The sequence below is a fragment of the Gorilla gorilla genome, chromosome 8 (assembly GCF_029281585.2).
Source record: "Gorilla gorilla gorilla isolate KB3781 chromosome 8, NHGRI_mGorGor1-v2.1_pri, whole genome shotgun sequence".
Classification (NCBI taxonomy): domain Eukaryota; kingdom Metazoa; phylum Chordata; class Mammalia; order Primates; family Hominidae; genus Gorilla; species Gorilla gorilla.
The window spans coordinates 98,172,105-98,191,298 of record NC_073232.2 but is presented as its reverse complement, the minus strand read 5'-3'; the positions used below and the strand labels follow the sequence as shown (position 1 = coordinate 98,191,298).

The following is a 19,194-nucleotide window of genomic DNA, read 5'->3' as shown; positions in this document are numbered from 1 at the left end:
GAGGCTGAGGCACGAGACTCGCTTGAACAGGGGAGGCAGAGGTTGCAGGAGCCAAGATTGTGCCACTGCACTCCAGCCTGGGTGACAGAATGAGACTCTGTCAAAAAAAAAATTACTATTGCTATATTTTTCTGGCTTTGGTTACTGGGAACTGTGTCAAGTAGCCTCCTATCTCCTTTGGACATGCCTCCCTCATCCTTTTTGAGGACTTCTTTATTTTCTCATGCTATAAGATGCTCTGTTCCCATCTTGTATTTTCCTTGCCTCTGACCTAGAATTAGCCATTTCTCCAAGGAGCTCTGGCTTATTTTATTGGTATCTGGCTTATTTCAGTGGTATTTAGAAACTAAAATATGGGTGATTAATCTATCTGCTTTTACTGAGCTATCACTCCTTCTGGGACCTTTTAATGGACAAAGTGAGGAAGTATATGCATGTGTATTAACTCATGTATGCACACACATCTCTATTTCTGTCTATCTATCCATTCATCCATCCATGTGTGTGTGTAGATGTATATTTGTAGATACAAATAGATGGAAACATAGGTAGATATAAACACACATACATGTATGTATAAATAATCACAATTTCTAACTCATCCATCAGGAAGGATTCATTCTAGTCTTCTCTTTTTACTTATTTGTTACTTCACTCTTTGACAGTGAGAAACTTGGCTTCCATTATCTACAAATTATTTACTTATTTGTCCAACCTTTGGATACATGGAGTATCAGAACTGCTAATCAGCATGCATGTGAGAACCAAATTTACCAACTAAAGAACAGCATTTAAATACAATTCTTTTGGTATTTAGGTTCAGAGTATCCAAGCAAATCACTGTTTCCGAAAGCTACTTAGGTCAACTCCCTTTCCCCCACTGCCTTCAGTGAGGTTATGCCTTTCATTTGTGCTACAATGAAATTCTTTTTTTTTTTCTGAGACGGAGTCTTGTTTTGTCACTCAGGCTGGAGGGCAGTGGCAAGATCTCGGCTCCCTGCAACCTCTGCCTCCTGGGTTCAAGCGATTCTCCTGCCTCAGCCTCCTAAGTAGCCGGGATTACAGGCACATGCCACATTCCTGGCTAATTTTTGTATTTTTAGTAGAGATGGGGTTTCACCATGTTGGCCAGGCTGGTCTTGATCTCTTGACCTCATGATCCATCTGCCTCGGCCTCCCAAAGTGCTGGGATTACAGGCGTGAGCCACTGCACCCGGCCTTCTGAAATTTATTTTTTATAGCCAACTTTCCATCCTGGAATCTTTTGACATTCTGGCTATAATTTTTTTTTAATGTTGTTATTATTGAGATAGAGTCTTGCTCTGTCATCCAGGCTGGAGTGCAGTGGCACAAATATGGCCCACTGCAGCCTTGACCTCTTGGGCTCAGGCTATCCTCCTACCTCAGCCTCTTGAGTAGCTGGGACCATAGGGACATGCCACCATGCCAGGCTAATTTTGTATTTTTTGTAGAGATGGGTCTCACTGTGTTTCCCAGGCTGGTCTGGAACTCCTGGACCCAAGCAGTTCTCTCACTTTGGCCTCCCAAAGTGCTGGGATTACAGGCATAGAACTTAAAACAGAATTACCATTCGACCCGGCAATCCCATTATTGGATATATACCCAAAGGAATGTAAATCATTCTACCATAAAGACGCATGCATGTGTATGTTTGTTGCAGCACCATTCAAAATAGCAAAGACATGGAATCAACCTAAATACCCATCAATGGCAGACTGGATAAAGTAAATGTGGTACATATATACCATGAAATACTATCCAGCCATAAAAAATAATGAGATTAGGTCCTTTGCAGCAACATAGAGCTGGAAGCCATTGTCCTAAGGAAACTAACACAGAAATAGAATATCAAATACTGCATGTTCTCAGTTATAAGTGGGAGCTAAACAATGAGAACACATGGCTGCTAGGAGGGGAACAACAGATTCTGGGGTCTACTTGAGGGTGAAGAGTGGAAGGAGGGAGAGGATCAGAGAAAAATACCTATCAAGTACTATACTTATTACCTGGATGATGAAATTATCTGAACACCAAATCCCTTTGACACACAGTTTACCTATATAACAAACCTGCACATGTACACCTGAACCTCAAATAAACGTTAAAATAATAATGATAACAAAAAGCATGAAAAAATTATACAATAAAGTTAACTTTTGTGGTGTGCGGTTTTATAGATTTTGACAAATGGGCAGTGTCATGTATCCACCAACATGGTAACATGTGGAATAGTTCCATCACCCTAAAAATTGTCTTGTGTGGCTTCTTTCTATTCAACCCCACATCCTTAAAAACCAGCCAGGCAACCAACCACTAGTCAAATTTTTGTCTCTATAGGTTGACTTTACAAGAATTTTATAAATGAGTTACATGATATGTATGTAGCCTTTGGGGTCTGTCTTCTTTCACTTAGCAAAATCTATTTAAGATTCATTTATGCTGTTCTGTAATTTGTTTCTTCATTTTCTTGCTAAATAGTATTCCATCATTGGATATACCCAGGTTTGTTTATCCATTCAACTCTTGAAGGACATCTTGATTATTTTCACTTTTTGGCAATTCTGAATAAGGGCATTATCAAAATTTTTATAAAGATATTTATGTAAAAGTAAGTTTTAATTCATTTGGATGTGTACCTTGAAGTAGAATTGATGGGTCATGTCATAAGTAGATAATTTATTTTCATAAGAAACTGCCAAACTTTTTATCAAAGTGGCTGTATAATTTTGCATTTCCACCAACAATGAATTCATGTTCTTTTTGCTCCACATTTTTGCCAGCATTTGGTGCTGTCAATTTATTATCATAATATATTTTTTTAAAATTTAGCCATTCTAATAAATATATAGTAGTACCTAATTGTAGTGTTAATTTGCATTTAACTAGTGACTAATGATGTAAACTTTTTTTTACAAAAAAGGAGTTATTTTGCTTTATTGTTGAAGTATTAATTTTCTATAGATGTATTCTTAATAGAAGGTGTTCATTAGATAAGAGTTTTAAAATATCTTTCCCCATCTCTGACTTGCCTTTTCATTACTTAATAGTGTATTTTTGCAGAACAATCAGTACTTAAATTTTGATAAATTTCAAACTACTTTTTTTGGTGTATTGTGATTTTGGTGTCATATGTAAACTTTCTAGAAACCTAAGTCCAAGAAGATTTTTCTCTTTATGTTTTATTCTAGAAGTTTTAAAGTTTTACATTTAAGTCTGTGGTCCAATTTGAGTTTGTATCTGGTGACCTTGTTAAACTTACTTATTAGTTTACTAACTTACTACTTACTAGTAGATTTTAATATAATTGTTTAGTTTTTTCTACATAGAGAATCATTTTACCTGTGAATAGAGAGAGTTCTATTTATTTCTTTCCAATCTATATTTCTTGTATTTCTTTTGTTTATTTTTATTGTCTTATTACATGCCTTCCAATATGATGGTGATTAGGAATTGTGAAATAAGGCATTCCTTCCTCCTTCCCACTCTTAGGGAGAAAGCATTCAGTGTCTTTCATTAAATGAGATATTATTGCAGATTTTTAAAAAGATGTCTTTTATTAAGTCGTGGAAGTTTCCTTCTGTTCTTAGTTCCTTGAGAGTTTTTATCATGAATAGATGTTGAATTTTGTTGAATGGTTCATGGAGATGATTATGATTTTTTTCTCTCAGGTTTTCAGTGTGATCATATGGTGAATTCCAGCAATTGATTTTTGTATGTGAAAGCAGTTTTGCATTTTGGGCATGAACATCACTTGGTCATGATGTATTATCTTTTTTATATGTGGCTCCTTTCAGTTTGCTGGTATTTTGTTGACAATTTTGCACCTATGTTCACATGAACTGTTGGTCTCCAGTTTTTCTGTAATGACCATTTGGTTTTGGTATGAGCATAATGCTGACCTCATAAAAAGAGTTGGTAAATATTCTCTCCTCTTCTGTTTTCTAGAAGAAATTGTGCAGAATTGGTATTATTTCTTCCTGATCCATCAGTGAAACTATAGGGGCCTTTTGAAATGTTTTTAACTACAAATTTAATATCTTTAATAGATATGAGGGTTATCTCATTATCTATTTCTTCTTAAGTAGTTTATAGTAGTTTGTATGTTTCAAGGTATTGATTATTTTCATCAAAGTTGTTTAATTTATAGACATAGAATTATTAATGGTATTCCGTTAATATCATTTAAAAGTATGTAGTAATATCCTATTTTAATTCCAGATGTTAGTAGTTTGTGTTAGTTCTATTCATTACTTGGACAGACTGACTAGAGGTTTATCAGTCTTACTCATCTTTTCAAAGACATTATCTTTTGGTTTCATTGATTTTTCTCTGTTGTTTTTCTGTTTTTAACTTCAATCATTTCTGCTTTTACCTTTATTATTTTCCTTCTATTGCTTGTTTTAGCTTTAATTTATTATTTCTCTAATTACTTAAGTTAGAAACTTAGGTTATTTATTTTATATCTTTATTCTTTCTTTAACATAACATTTAATTCTACACATTTCCCTCTAAGTCCTGCTTTGGCTACATTTCACAACATTACATAAGTTGCATAATTATCCATCCATTTCTTTTCAATCTGCCTGGCATTTATATTTAAATTGTTGCTTGTATATGCAGCCCACGGCAGGGTATTGCTTTTTGTCCACTCTATCAATATCTGCCTTTAAATTGGAGTGTTTGGCACATTGTATAATTTTGTGTAATTATTGATAGAGTTGGGTTTATGTCTACAATTTTCTTATTAATTTTTTGGTTGTTCAGTCTCCATATCCTTTTTCTTGCCTTTTTTGAATTATTTAAATTTTTAAAAATATTTCATTTTATTTATTTACATTTTGGGTATGTATTTTCTGTCAATATTTAAGGGATTTATGTAGCATTAATATTGTATCACTTTATGTAAACTTTAGAAAATTTCTAGCATATAGGTCCCTATAACTCTCCTCCCTTACCCCTATGCTATTTTGCATTATAGATGTCATATATATCTGCATACACTGAAAGCTCTAACAGATGATATAATTTTTTATTTCAACATTCAGTTGCACACATTTAAAAGTACTTAAGATATAAGAAAATAGCCTAGATATTTACTATTTATTTTATTCTTTAATTTCTGAAGATGCAAGTTTCCCTCTGGTATTGTTTACCTTGAATTTTTTTAAACATAAGTTTTTAAAAAATGTTTTAAAGCAAATTTTAAAAAACATTTTTAATATTGTAGGCCTGCTGTAAAACTTCTATTTGTTTTTCTTCTTGTGAGAAGATTGTAAGTTTCATTTGTTCTTGAAGGATATTTTTATAGGATATAAAATTCTGGTTTGACAGTTCTTTTTTTTTTTTTCAGCGTTTCACATTTTAAAGATGTTGTTCCACTTTATTCTGACTTCCATATCCTCTGATGAGAAATCAATGGTGATTCCAATTCTGCTTCCCCTGTGTATAATGTGTTGTTTTCTTCTGGCTGCTTTCAGGATTTTTCCTTTTTATTTTGTTTTCAGCAATTTGATTAAGATGTATGTAGACATGGTTTTCTTTGTGCTTATACTTTTTGGAGTTCACTGACTGTCTTGAATCCGTAATTTATATATATATATATTTTATCAAATTTGGAATGTTTTCTGTAATTACTGCTTTAAATATTTTTGCATGAAAATGTTTTTCTCTTCTTCTGGCGCTCCAATGGCACATCAATTAAACCATTTAATGCAGAGTCCTAGAGGCTCTGATCTTTCTTTTTCAATCTTTTCCCCCTTCTTTTCTCTTCAGATTGAATTATTTCTATTGCTCTATTCAAGTTCACCAAATATAAAGTGATACATGAGTTTCCATGCTAACTTTAGGTACCAATGCTGCCATTACCACCATGCTGATACACAGCAAGAGCCCTCTTAAGTTGAAAGAGAGCAGGGGAATATATATATACACACATATGTGTGTGTATATATATATATATATATAATATACACACAGATATACACATATTAATACACATACATATGTATATATAGACACACACAAATATGTAGTGAAAGAGAGAGATTGGGGGGAGAGAGAGAGAGAGAGAGAGAGAGAGAGAGAGAGAGGACTTCTGTTTGCTTGTTTAGCTTTGACTTTCATTCACAATCTGCCTGCATTACCTCACACTTTAGAGTCCTCAGGTAATTATTTTCTGCATTTTTTTCCAGAAATTATAGCTCCAACTGGCAGAAGGGCTGGGCTGTAATGGATTCCTACCAGCCTAGCGGAATTGGAATTCCAGTTATGTCTTTTAAGTAAATTAAGAGGATTAAAAAATAATAAAATGCTAATCATTGCTATCTCCAAGAGGGCTTTTACAGCCACTATACATCACTGCCATTATCACAACATATATGTCACCTTTGTACATACACCCTGATCATCATTTTTTTGAAGCACTTTTCCACAGGTTATCAAGTTCCAGGTTTGTAATTTTCTTTATTTTAGTACTTTATGTATGTAATCTTATTCTCATGTCATAGTAAGGTTTGATTTTTTTTCTCTTTCTCCTTTGTGTATCTAACTATGATTTTTGTAATTTTGTGTGTTTTCATGATGGTAGCTATCATCTTTTCACTTCCAGATGTAGGACTCCCTTAATCATTTCTTTTAACACCAGTATAGTTGTGAATCATTCCTGTAGTTTTTGCTTATCTGGGAAAGACTTTATTTCTCCCTCCTTTCTAAACAACAGTTTTGCCTAGTTCTTGACTGGCAGTATGTTTTTCTTTCAGCACTTTCTATAAATTATTCCATTCTTTTCTGGCCTGTAAGATTTCTTCTGAGAAACCTACTGTTGGTCTAATTGGAATTCTCTTATACCTGACTTGCTGTTTTTCTCTTGCTGCTTTTAGAATGCTCTTTGTCTTTGATTGACGATTAGCTCTAATGTACGTGGGAGAGGATGTGTTTGTGTTTAATCTATTTGGGGTCCTTTGAGCTTTCTGGACCTGGATGTCCATCTCTCTCTTTCTAGACTTGGGAAGTTTTCTGCTATTATTTTATCAAAAATGTGTTCCTCACCTGTTCCCTTCTCTTCACCTTCTGATTGCTCATAATGCAAATAGTTATTCACTTAATGGTTTTCCATAAATTCTGTAGGCTTTCTTTATTTTTTCTTTCTCTTTTTTTGTCTGCTTTTGTTATTTCAAAAGATCTGTCTTGAAGTTTAGAAATTCTTTCTTTTGCTTGGTCTCCTCTGTTGTTGAAGCTCCTGATTGTATTTTTTATTCCATTCATTAAGTTTTTCAGGTCTAGAATTTTTGTTTGGTTCTTTTTAAAAATAATATCTATCTCTGTTGAATTTTTAATGCAGATGCTAAGTTGGCTTCCTAATTTAATTGAATTGTTTATTTATATTATCTTGTATCTCACTGGCATTTTGTATATTTCCTTTGATTTGGGGTCTATTACTGGAAAATTATTGTGTTACTTTGGAGGTGTCATGTTTCCTTGCTTTCTCAAGTTTTCTGTGTCCTTACATTGATATTTATGCACCTGAGGGAATAGTAGCCTCTTCCAATTTTATAGAATAGGTTTCATAGGAAAAGCCTTATTCCTATAGATGGGTTTTTATATGTTGATTGGCTGGGATGTACTGACTTTGGTTCTTGGTACATAAAGTAGTGCAGTTTCTTCAGATGTAATCCATGTTAGTGATGTTTGATAGTGCCTCAGTGGCCTAGGTTGTGAGGATTTGTGGTGGTGATGACACAGCTTCTTCAGGGGTGGGCTTGCTGAAGTGTTTCTCAGGCTAGGGTGTATGCATGAACACAGTGGATCAGCCAACTTGAGGGCTGGTTCACTAAGGTTTGTGCCACCAGGATGTTTTTTGGACTTTGGGTGCAGGTGCTCAGGATGAGTCAGCTGGCTTGGGGACTGGCTCACCGGGTCAGGGTCTCTGGGTTATTACTCCAACTGGAGACATGAGTCATGCCTGTTTGGCTGGCTTGGAGTGGGTCTGCCAGGGTTGGGTCTACTCAGCTATTTCTGTGGTCAGGGTAATGGGTGCATAGCCACTAAGCCAGTTCAGGCATATGTCTGCCTGGGGCAGGTCCACTAGGCTGTTTTTCTGATGGGGCATATGATGATGCAGATGCTTGGGAGCTTAGGGGCATGTCTGCTGGGGCAGGTTTGCCTGGCTTCATCTCCAGTTGGGAGTGAGGGTGCATGGTAGTTAGGTCAGCTTAAGGCCAGGTCTGCCTGGAATGGGTCTGCTGGAGTGTTTCTCTTACCAGAGACTCAGGCACACAGCTGCTCATCTGCTTTGGGGCCTTCTCTGGTAGAGTCAGGTCTGCTAGACTGTTTCTCCAACTCTGGCCACAGCTGCTTAGCAGCTCAAGGGTGCGTCTAGCCAGGGTCAGGTCTGCTGGACTGTTTATCTGGCCAGGGACATGGGTGCACAGCAGTTCAGCTGACCCAGGATGGCTTACCTGCAGTGTGGTAAGGGAGCAAGGGCCATTCCTGGGCCCAGGCTCTGAGCAGCTGGGGTCATGGTGTTACAGCCACCCATGTGGGTGGAAAGATGGTGGAATCCCATGGTTGGAGGCCCAAAGTTGCTACTGGCCCCCAGGGCAGAGCACACTCCAGTAGTGGCTCTGGTTTTAAGATGGCACCACACCCCAGCAGCTGGGGTCATGGTGTTACAGCCACCCATGTGGCTGGAAAGATGGTGGAATCCCATGGTTGGAGGTCCAAAGTTGCTACTGGCCCCCAGGGCAGAGCACACTCCAGTAGTGGCTCTGGTTTTAAGATGGCACCACACCCCAGCAGCTTGGGTAATTGGATAATGGAAGTACAAAACTTGTGCTCCTAATCCAGTGAAATGCAGCCATGTGAATTCCAGACAGCTCCCAGACTGAGCTGAGGGATTGTGAGGACTGTGGGATTCTTCTGTAGTAAAGGCTACAGGGGGGCTATAGTGGCAGTGAGGGCTGCTGCAGGTCATCTGCTTTCCCTTTCCCACAGGAAGAAGTCCCTCTTAACTCTGAGCTGATCTCAATAAGAGAGATGGTTCAGCAGAGGCAGGGTGCCTTGCTCCCCTCTCTGCTACCCTCTGGAGTCTCTGAACACTGAAATGACTTCACTACTCCTTTGTCACACTTCAGCACTTTCCCTCTGAAGTTTCAGTAAAAGTTTTAGTTGTTAATTCACTTACTTGGTCCTTTTTTATAAGGAGAAATGTGTGGCAGGTCTCTCTAATTACCCATCTTGCTGATAGCACTCCTTTTGTCTAGGCAGATTTTTGTTCTGAAAGTCATCCATCCTATTGCTGCTCCTTTTAAGGGAACATACTTTTTTGTCTAGTTGCTTTTAAAATTTTCTCTGTGTTTGAGTTTTGGGAGTATGTTTATAATGTGTTTAGGTAGGTGTGGTTTTGGGAGTATGACTATAATGTGTTTAAGTAGGTGTGGCTTTTATTACTTTTATCCTACTGAAGTTATTGAGGGATTGGTTTGATGTGTTTTATTAAATTTAATAATTTAAGTTGTGATACTTTCTCTTCTTTTGAGACGACAATTAAACATTTATTAGACATTTTTAACAGGAACTTGTATCTTTTATGCTCTGTTTTTTTCCTCATTTTATTTTTTTCTCTGTGAATCAGTTGAATATTGGGTATAAACATATTTATAGGTTAACGAGTCACATCTTCTGCTGTGTCCAGTCCATTTTATTCTGATTTAGTGAATATTTGATTTTATATTTCATTTTACAATTCTCGACTGTATTTATAATTTTTTGTGGATTTAAACTATTTGTTCAAATTTTTTAACTTTTCATTCAGGTTGTCTCTCATTTCCTCTGTTTTCTTTGACATACAGGCATAATATAGACATAATATTTATTTTTAAATGCTGGTCTGTTCGCTCAATATCTTTACCTTTTAAGGTCTTAATTCTATTGACTATTTTATCTCTTGATTATCAGTCATTTTCTGTTTTTTAATATGTGTAATAGTACATTTTTATGTTTCCTGGACATTGTGGGAGATATGTTGTACCATCTTTGGTTTATGTTAGTTTTGTCTGATTATTGTAAAATGCTGTACTGAAAGTCATTTTCGTTGCTAACAAATCATCTTGGTCCTATTGAGGTATGATTTTCAATTTGTTGTGGGATTCTATTTTAGCCTTTTCCTCACTCTTGCTTAGATCATGCTTACACTGAAGGCATAACCTCCCTTATGTGTCACTTAAAAGTCATTGACATTTATTCATCGAGATGTTTATACTTTGCCTGGGCCTAAAGTTTAACATATTTCCAGAACTTTGTGACCTCTGAAATATGTGCTCATTTCTCCATTTTCCTAGTTGGTCAGTGACATCATCTTAGACGTTTTGCAGGCTAGATACGTGTCATAGGAGTCATCCAAGAGTTTGAATGCAATTTTTACAGAGATATTTTGGACTTCTTTTTAATTTCAACTTGTTCCTTCCTCTTAACATACTTCACAAATTTTTCTCACCTTGGTACCACAAACTCTTATTTCTATTCCCTTCACCTAGTGAGACTCTCATTCCATGCTTGTGTTTGATTTCCATGCAAAACTGATTTAAAAATATCTGCAGGTAATAATGTCTGGTGTGAATATGGGCCTCCTGCCATGTTTTTCTTGTTATCGCAGAAGTAACCTTGTAATTGTTTCTATCTAAGGCCTGAAATCAGTTATTTTATACATTTTGATAGATTTTATAATTATTTACTGTGGGAACTTCCCTTATTTTTATGATTCTATTATATATTTATTCATGCCATTTCCCTGAAGTGTTGTTCAGTTTAAATAGTTTTGAACTTTCAAATAAAGGTATCTCCTGGGCTTTACTTTTAAACTCAACACTGTTATGTTAATAAAGTTTATTATATGTGCAACTATGTTGTTTATATTACATATAATGTACAAGAGTTTCTCTTGACTATGTACATAAATGGAATTCCTGAGTCTTGTGAATAACAAACTTAAAAAATCAACTTATAATATCTATTTGTTTTCCAATGTGGTTATATTAATTATACTTCCAGCAGTGAATACAATATTCCACTGATCCTCATCTTCTTCACCCCTTACTACTTTTTAGACTTCTTATTTATGCCACTCAAGAGAATGTAAAATAGTATCACATTTTGATCATGTTTTGCATATCCCTGATCACTATGAAAACTGAGCAGCTCTTCATATGTTAATTTAACATATGTTTTTTTCCAGTTAATATTCATTTCCATTTCTCATTTTTTCTACTGGAATATTTATCTCTTTCTAACTGATTAATGAGAGTTCTTCATGTAGTTTCTGAAGCTTCTAACTTTTTGATTTTAAGTCACATGGTTATCTTTCATATATTTGTATCATTCTTCCCTCCATATTTTTAAGGTGTCTAAAATTACTAATTCTTAATCTTAATAAATCAAGATTCTTTTTCTTTTCTCTTCTTTCCTTTTTTTTTTTTTTTTTTTTTGAGGAGATGGAATCTTGCCCTGCCATCCAGACCAGAGTGCAGTGGCGTGATCTCAGCTCACTGCAACCTCTGCCTCCTGGGTTCAAGTGATTCTCCTGCTTCTGCCTCCCGAGTAGCTGAGACTACATGTGCACGCCACCACACCTGGCTAATTTTTGTATTTTTAGTAGAGATGGTGTTTTGCCATGTTGGCCAGGCTGGTCTCAAACTCCTAACCTCAGATGATCCACCCACCTCAGCCTCCCAAAGTGCTGAGATTACAAACATAAGCCACTATGCCCAGCCCAAGATTATTTTTCTTCACAGTTAATAAACCAAGATTTTTTTTTTTACTTTTAAAAGCAGTACTATTTGTCTGAATCCAAGGTAAAATATATGTTCTTACATTTTGTAAAGTTTAAAAAAATCTGTTGAGATGTAATTTACAAATATTAAAGTGCACCCATTTTGATTGCATGATTAGATTAGTAATGATAAATATGCTCATACAGGTAACCACCACCCTATTTAAGCACTAGAACCTTTCCATGACACTAAAATGTTCTCCCATTCCCCTTTTGAATTGAATGCCCCCTTCACTGTAGGCAAATTCTGATTTGATTTCTGTCACTATACATATTATCTATTCTAGAACATACAAATAAAGTACAGTCATCTTTTATATCAATTTTCTTTTAATTAGCCTAATGTTTTTGAGTTTTCCACATTGTTTTATTCCTTTTTATTGAATTGTTCCTTTTTATTTGAGTGGCATTTCATTATATGAATATTATCACAATTTTATGAAAATTTGTTTTTTTTCCAAACTTGGGTTATCATAAATCCAGCTTCTGAGAACATTCACATGCAATTATTTGTGTGGATGGGGATGTATGCTTTAATTTGTCTTAATTAAATATCTAGGGTTATGATAAATGTCTAGCCATAGTCTAAGAACACAGTCTAAGAAATTGCTGAACTGTTTTCCAAATTGGCTATATCTTTTTGTATTCTCACCAGAAATGTATGGAATTTCCAGTTGCTCCACTTTCTTACCAACACTTGGCATGACTGTGTTAATTTTTGTCATTCTGGTGGGCATATAGTGGTATTTGTGTTTTCAAATTCTTCTTCTATAAAGACTAATAATATTGAGCATTATTTCATGTGCTGTTTGGTAACTCTTAATGTGTTCTTTTGTGAAGTGTCTATTCAAATCTTTTGCCCGTTTAAAACATTGGATTGCTTGTCTTCTTTTATTGAGTTATATAATTTCTTCAATATTCTGGATACCATTCATTAATTAGGTGTATGTATTGTGAATATTTTCTCCCAGACCATAGCTTGCTTGTCTTTTCCTTAATGGACTTTTTTAATTTAAAGCATGATAGTTATGGGGTCCAATTTATCAATCTTTCTTTTATGGCTTTTTGTTTCCTATTAAAAAAACTTTGTCCATCCCAAAGTCACAAATATTTTTCCCTATGTTTTTGTCTAAAATTTTATAGTTTTATGTTTTACTTTTCTGGCTATGATTGATTTTGAATTATTGTTTTGTATGTGTTGTGAGGGAGGTATCAAGGTATTTATTTACCTATTTATTTATCATATGATATCTAATTATTGAAAAGGCATTTCTTGCCCTAATTTATTACTTTGGGATCTTTGTTGAAAATGCATTCAGCATGTATATGTGGATCTTTTTCCAGACTCTCTAGTCTGTTTAGTTTTTAAAATACATTTATCTTTATGCTAATACCACACCTTCTTCATTACTGAAACTTTATAGTCACATGATGTAAATTCTTCACTTTTACTGCCGTGGTAAACATTATTTTGTCTATTCTTAGTCCTTTGAATTTTTAGAATCACATAATTTCTTAGAGTCAAATTGTCTGAAAACATCTGGGATTTTTTGGGGGGGATTGTTAAATCTTTTGACCAATTTAGGGTTTATTGGACATCTTAACAATATTGAGTCTTTCACTCATGAACATGCCAAATCTTTTCATTTATTTAGGTTTTATTTTATTTTTCTCATCAATAGTTTTTTAGTATACAGCCCTTGCATATATCTTATTAAATTTAGTATTATGTAGTTTATGTTTTGTACACTGTTTCAAAAGTTGTTTTAAATTTCATTTTTCAGTGGCTAACTAATGGTGTGTAGACAGATACCAGGTTTTTGTATCCTGTGAACTTGTTAAATATGTATTAGATCTAGAATTTTATTTCTGTATTTTATTATGTTATTATATTCCTATATATTATGTATAGTATGTTCCTATATTCTAGTATATTTTTCTTATCTTCTTTGCATTTTTTAGATATATGACCAAAAGGGCAGTCAACTTCTTCCTTCCTTTTCTCCCTACTCTCTCCTCCCACCCTCTTTTTTCCTTCATTTTCTTTTCTTTTCATTCTGTGGTTTTTTCTTTTGTACCTTTACTATAATGTTGAAAAGATGTGGTAAGAGCTGACATCCTTGTCCCCAAACTTAGTTAGAAAGTATTCAGGTTTTATTATTAAGCATGTTGTGAAATGAAGGTTTTTTTGAACATGGGCTTTATCCAGTTTTTTTGTTGCTGAGGCATTTACCATAGTTCAGCTTTGAATGTAATACAATTTTTATTGTGATTGTTATGGTAATTTGTTGCCTTATTCTGTTAATGAGGAGTGAATTATATTGATTGATTTTTTTGAAAGGTAAAACAACCTTGCAATTCTAGGACAAATACGTACATAGTCATAATGCTATATCTTTTTTCTATATAAGTGAATTAGATTTATTATGATGAAGGGTATTAATCTATGACTTTTTTCTTGTAATGTCTTTGATTTTGAATGAGTATAACCTTGGTCATATAAAATGAGTTAGGAAGTACCCTTTCCCCTGTTCTGTCTGAAGTTGTTTGTGTGAAATTGGTGTTGTTTGTTCCCATATGGTTGTGTAAAGCCATGTAGACCTGTATTTTCTTTGTATGAGGCTTTTGAATTATGAATTCAATATCTTTAATTGTTACAGGTCTAATTAGAATTCTTAGTTCTTCTAATGTCAGTTTTGGTCATTTGGATCTCAAAGCTTTTTTTTTCACTTTATTTTTTCAAATTCATTGGCATATTATTTATAGCAGTCTTTTATTATCATTTTCATGTTCGTAGAATCAGTAGTGATACCCTGTCTTTTACTCCCTAGGTGGGTAATTTATGCTTTTTTTCATTTTTTTCTTCCTTAACTAGTCTAAATAGGGTTTTATCAATTTTTATTGTTACTGTCAAGAATGAATTTTTGTCTTTATATATTTTCTGTTTTTTTTTTCAATTTCATTGATATCCCCTATTTAGTGTTCCATTAATTCTATTTATTTTGTGCTTACTTTGTTCTTCTTAGCTCCTTAATTGAAAGCTTGGGTTAGTGACTGTATACCTTTCTCTTTCAAAAAAATATAAATATTCAGAACTATAACTTTTTAAATAAGTACTGCTTTGGCTGTGTCCCATAAACTTTGCTATTTGGGTGTGCATTATTTTTTAGCTCAAAATATAACAAAAAGTATAAATGTGTGAGGTGATGGATACCCCATTGACTCTGATGTGATTATGCTTGTATCAAAACATCTGATGTAACCCACAAATATATACACTTACCATGTACCCACAAAAATTAAAATCTAAAAATATATTTTCTAATTTTCATTACAGTTTTTTGACCAATTGGTTATTTTCACATATGTTGCTTAAATTTCTTTATTTAGAGCTTTTTTTTTTGAAAATGCTTCTGCTATTAATTTATTAATTTTATTTTGGTCACAGAATATTTTCTGCTTGATTTTAGTTGTTTTAAAGTTACTGAGACTTGTCTGATAGAAAAACAATAGTTAATCTAGGTGAGTAGTTCATTTGCACTGAAGTTGTTGGATGTGGTGTTCCATAAATGTCAGTTAGGTTAAGTTTGTATGTGGGGTTTTTAAAAATAAATTAATCGTATTTTTAGTGGGTGCATAATAGGTGTATATATTTATAGGATACATGAGATGTTTTGATACAGGCATGCACTGTGAAATAATTACATCATGGGGAATGTATCCATCCTCTCAAACATTTATCTTTTGTGTTACAAATCAATCCAATTATACTCTTTTAGTTATTTTTAAATATACAGTTAAGTTATTATTGTCTATAGTCACACTGTTGTGCTATCAAATAGTAGCTCTTATTCATTCTTTTAACTATATGTTTTGTACCCATTAACCATCCCCACCTTCTACTTAGCCTCCAACTACCCTTCCCAGCCTCTGGTAACCATCCTTCTGGTAACCAACCTCTTGTCCAGTGTTGGAAAACAGTTTTTATTGTATGTTTATTCCTGTTTTTATTTATGGTGGAAGTGCTAGTACCAATTACTCTCTGTCTCCATGAGTTCAATTGTTTTGATTTTTACATCCTGCAAATAAGCAATTTGATTTGAATGTTCTTTGGTGTGTGTGTGTGTGTGTGTGTGTGTGTGTGTGTGTGTTTATTCTGCTTGGAGTTCTGGTGAGATTGCAGGGCTCTCTTCATCTGTCTCTCTTCTCTCAACGGTCACAGTTCTGCCCTGCCTCTTGTCCAGTGTTTGAAAACAGTTTTTTTTGTATATTTATTTCTGTTTTTAAGTTATTTATTGGTGGAAGTGCTAGTACCAGTTCCTCTGTTATGACCAGGATTAGGAGTTCTTCCTATTAAAATTTAAGTTTTTTTCCTTTTAAAGGTAAGATCTGAATCTATGTGGAGATAAATTTTGTGCATAATATGAGTTGGCATACAATTTCATTTTTAAAAGGTTACGAATAAGCATTTTACCACAGTTCTATTTATCCAGTAGTCCTTTGCCTAATGATTTATCATGCCTCCTGTTTTCTATAGGCAAATTTTCATATTCATATATATGTGGGTCTGCTTCTGGGTTCTCTATTTTATTGTGATGGTCAGTTGATCTATCACTGTACCAGTACTGAACTATCTTAATTTCTATGGCTTAATAATAAATCATATAAATCATATTATCTGTTAAGTTGGGTTCTTTCTCCCAGTTCTTCTTCAGAAATGTCTTAGCTATTCTTGGCTTTTTATTCCCTCCAAGTTCCTTGTGAAATGTTGCTTTTTTGATTAGCATTTCTTTGGTTGTATAGAACAATTTCAGCGACAGTTGATATCCTTACCATATTATGTCTTGTTTTCCTTGATCATGGGTTAACAGTTCATTTTAAAATTCTTTAATGACTTTCAGTAATTTTTACAACTTCCTCACACAGATGTTGCACATTTTTGTTAGATTTATTTGCTATTGTAAATGCTGTCCTTTAAAGATGTTTTCTCTAATTGTTTGGTGTATGGAAAAACAAGTAACATTTATAGAGAGATTTTATATTCGTTTATCTATCTAAATTCATCTCTTATAGCTAATAGTTTTTCTCAAGATTATTTTTGTTTGTTTTATATATAAACACGTAATTGGAAAATAATATCTCTTAATTTCACATTTCTAATTCTTAGGTTTTTTTTCCCTATAATTGTATATTCTAGAACATGTAGTATAATGTTGAATAGATTTGTTAATATTGAACATCATTTTATGTTCTGATTTTAAAGCAGTTGCTTTACATTTTCCCACTTATGGTTATGTTTATTAAATGTACTTTGTAGATCCCTTTTATCAAAATAAAGCACTTTCTTTCCATTCCTAATATATTATAATTTTATCATAAATAAGATATTAAATATTATGGAAAGTTTTCTTTGTCTCTGTGAGGTGATGACATGGGTTTTCTCTATTAATTTGTTTAACAAAATTCATAAATTCTGTTGTATTTAGTTATTTAGAATTTGTTTTAAAGATTTTTATTTAACACTTTTATTTAGATATTTTACATTTATATTGACAAATAAAATGAATAGTCCTGTAAAATTTTCTTCTTGAATAATTTTTGTTTCTTTTCAGATCAAAATTATAGTGGATTTATAAGACGAGTTACAGTATGCTCCTTTTGCTTGTATTTTTAAAAAGAACATGCATCTTGTAAATTTAGTAAAAATTGCCTATGAAAATGTTAAGAACTTCTTTGTGGGAAAACCTTTAATTCTTTTAATTTTTTTCAAAAGCTAACAGAAGTTTCATGTTTTATTTCTTATTGAATTATTTTACATTAACTTTAACAAACAAATTTTCTAACTTCTAAAAGTTATTAGCATAAAGGAATTAATAATATTCTCTCATATTTTAGTTTTTACTCTGTTGTTAATTATGTCACTTTTTAAATCATAATATTGTTTGTTTGTTCTCACTCTTTATTTCTCTCTCTCTCCAAATCAGTAATCCCAGAGGTTTGCCTATTTTGTTATTCTTTTTAAATAATTGACTTTTATGTATATTGGAGTCTTTCTATTTTAACGAAACAGCTCAAACTCTGTAGCCAGATTCTGGCTCCAGCAATTACTAGCTGTGTGGTTCTGTGTTAATTACTAAAACTCTCTGTGCTTCTTTTCTATCTCTGTAAAGTGGGAATTATATCCACCTCATAGGTTGTTATGATGATTAGAAGAGTTAATAACTGCAAAGCACTCGTGCTGCCTGACACATAGAAAGTAATATATAAAGATTCATTAAGTAAATAAATAATTGTGTTAATTTCTGTCCTTATCTCCTTTCTTGTATATTTTTGAAATTAATGTTACTCTCTTTATAGATTCTTAGGTTTTGCTTCTCTTCTAATATAAGAATTGGAAGTTGAATATTTTCCTCGAATTACCACTTTGCTATATTCTATAAATTTAGCTATGTGGTCGTTGTTTTGGGGTTTTGTTGTTGTTATAGTTCTAGATGGTTTTGAAGTATCCATTATGGATTTTTCTATGACCTTGGAGTTATTTACAAGTACTTTAAAATTTTTCTCTATGTAACAATATCTTATGTTTTTGTTTCTATCTTGCAACCTTTGGTTAAGAACGTACTTTGTTCTTGTTTAGTATGTAATCCAGTTTCGGGACTGTATTATAAATGTCTGAGAATGATGTGTGTTTTTATATTGTCTGATACGCAACTATATGCTCATTAAATTGTGTTGTTCACATCTTCTATAATTTTGGCCATTGGTTTGCTTGATCAATGAGGAAGTTCCTTAGAAATTATTCACTTAATATAGTTTTAGAGGTTTTTTTTGTAATTCTATATGTGTATATCTTGTGACTAACTTATTAGGCACATACTTGTTTAGACATGCATGAATTAGATATGTATTTTTGATTCATTAAACGCTTTCAACATTCTGTAGTGATTTTCTATATTCCCTATACTTTTTGTCTTTTAATTGACACATAATAATTGTGCATGTTTATAGGGTACAGTGTGATGTTTTGATACGTATATACATTGTATAATAATCAAATCAGCATAATTAGCATATTAATTACCTCAAACATTTGTCATTTCTTTGTGATGAGAACATTCAAACTTCCCTCTTCTAGCTATTTTGAAATATACAACACACTATCGTTAACTGTAGTCACCCTACTATGCAACTGAGCACCAGAGGTCATTACTCCTCTTTAACTAATTTTGTACCCAATAAACAACCTCTGCCCTTCTCCCCCTCCCCACTACTCTCCCAACCTTTGATAACCACTATTCTACTCTCTACTCCTATGAGACTGACTTTTTTAAGATTCCATGAGTGAGACC

General features: G+C 33.4%; 1 protein-coding gene across 3 annotated transcripts in view; it reads left to right on the top strand.

Moving 5' to 3' along the window:
* The window catches only part of GRID1 (glutamate ionotropic receptor delta type subunit 1), a 765,377-nt gene that overhangs the window by 547,711 nt on the left and 198,472 nt on the right, over window positions 1–19,194 (top strand). The gene's annotated exons all lie outside the window — the stretch shown is intronic.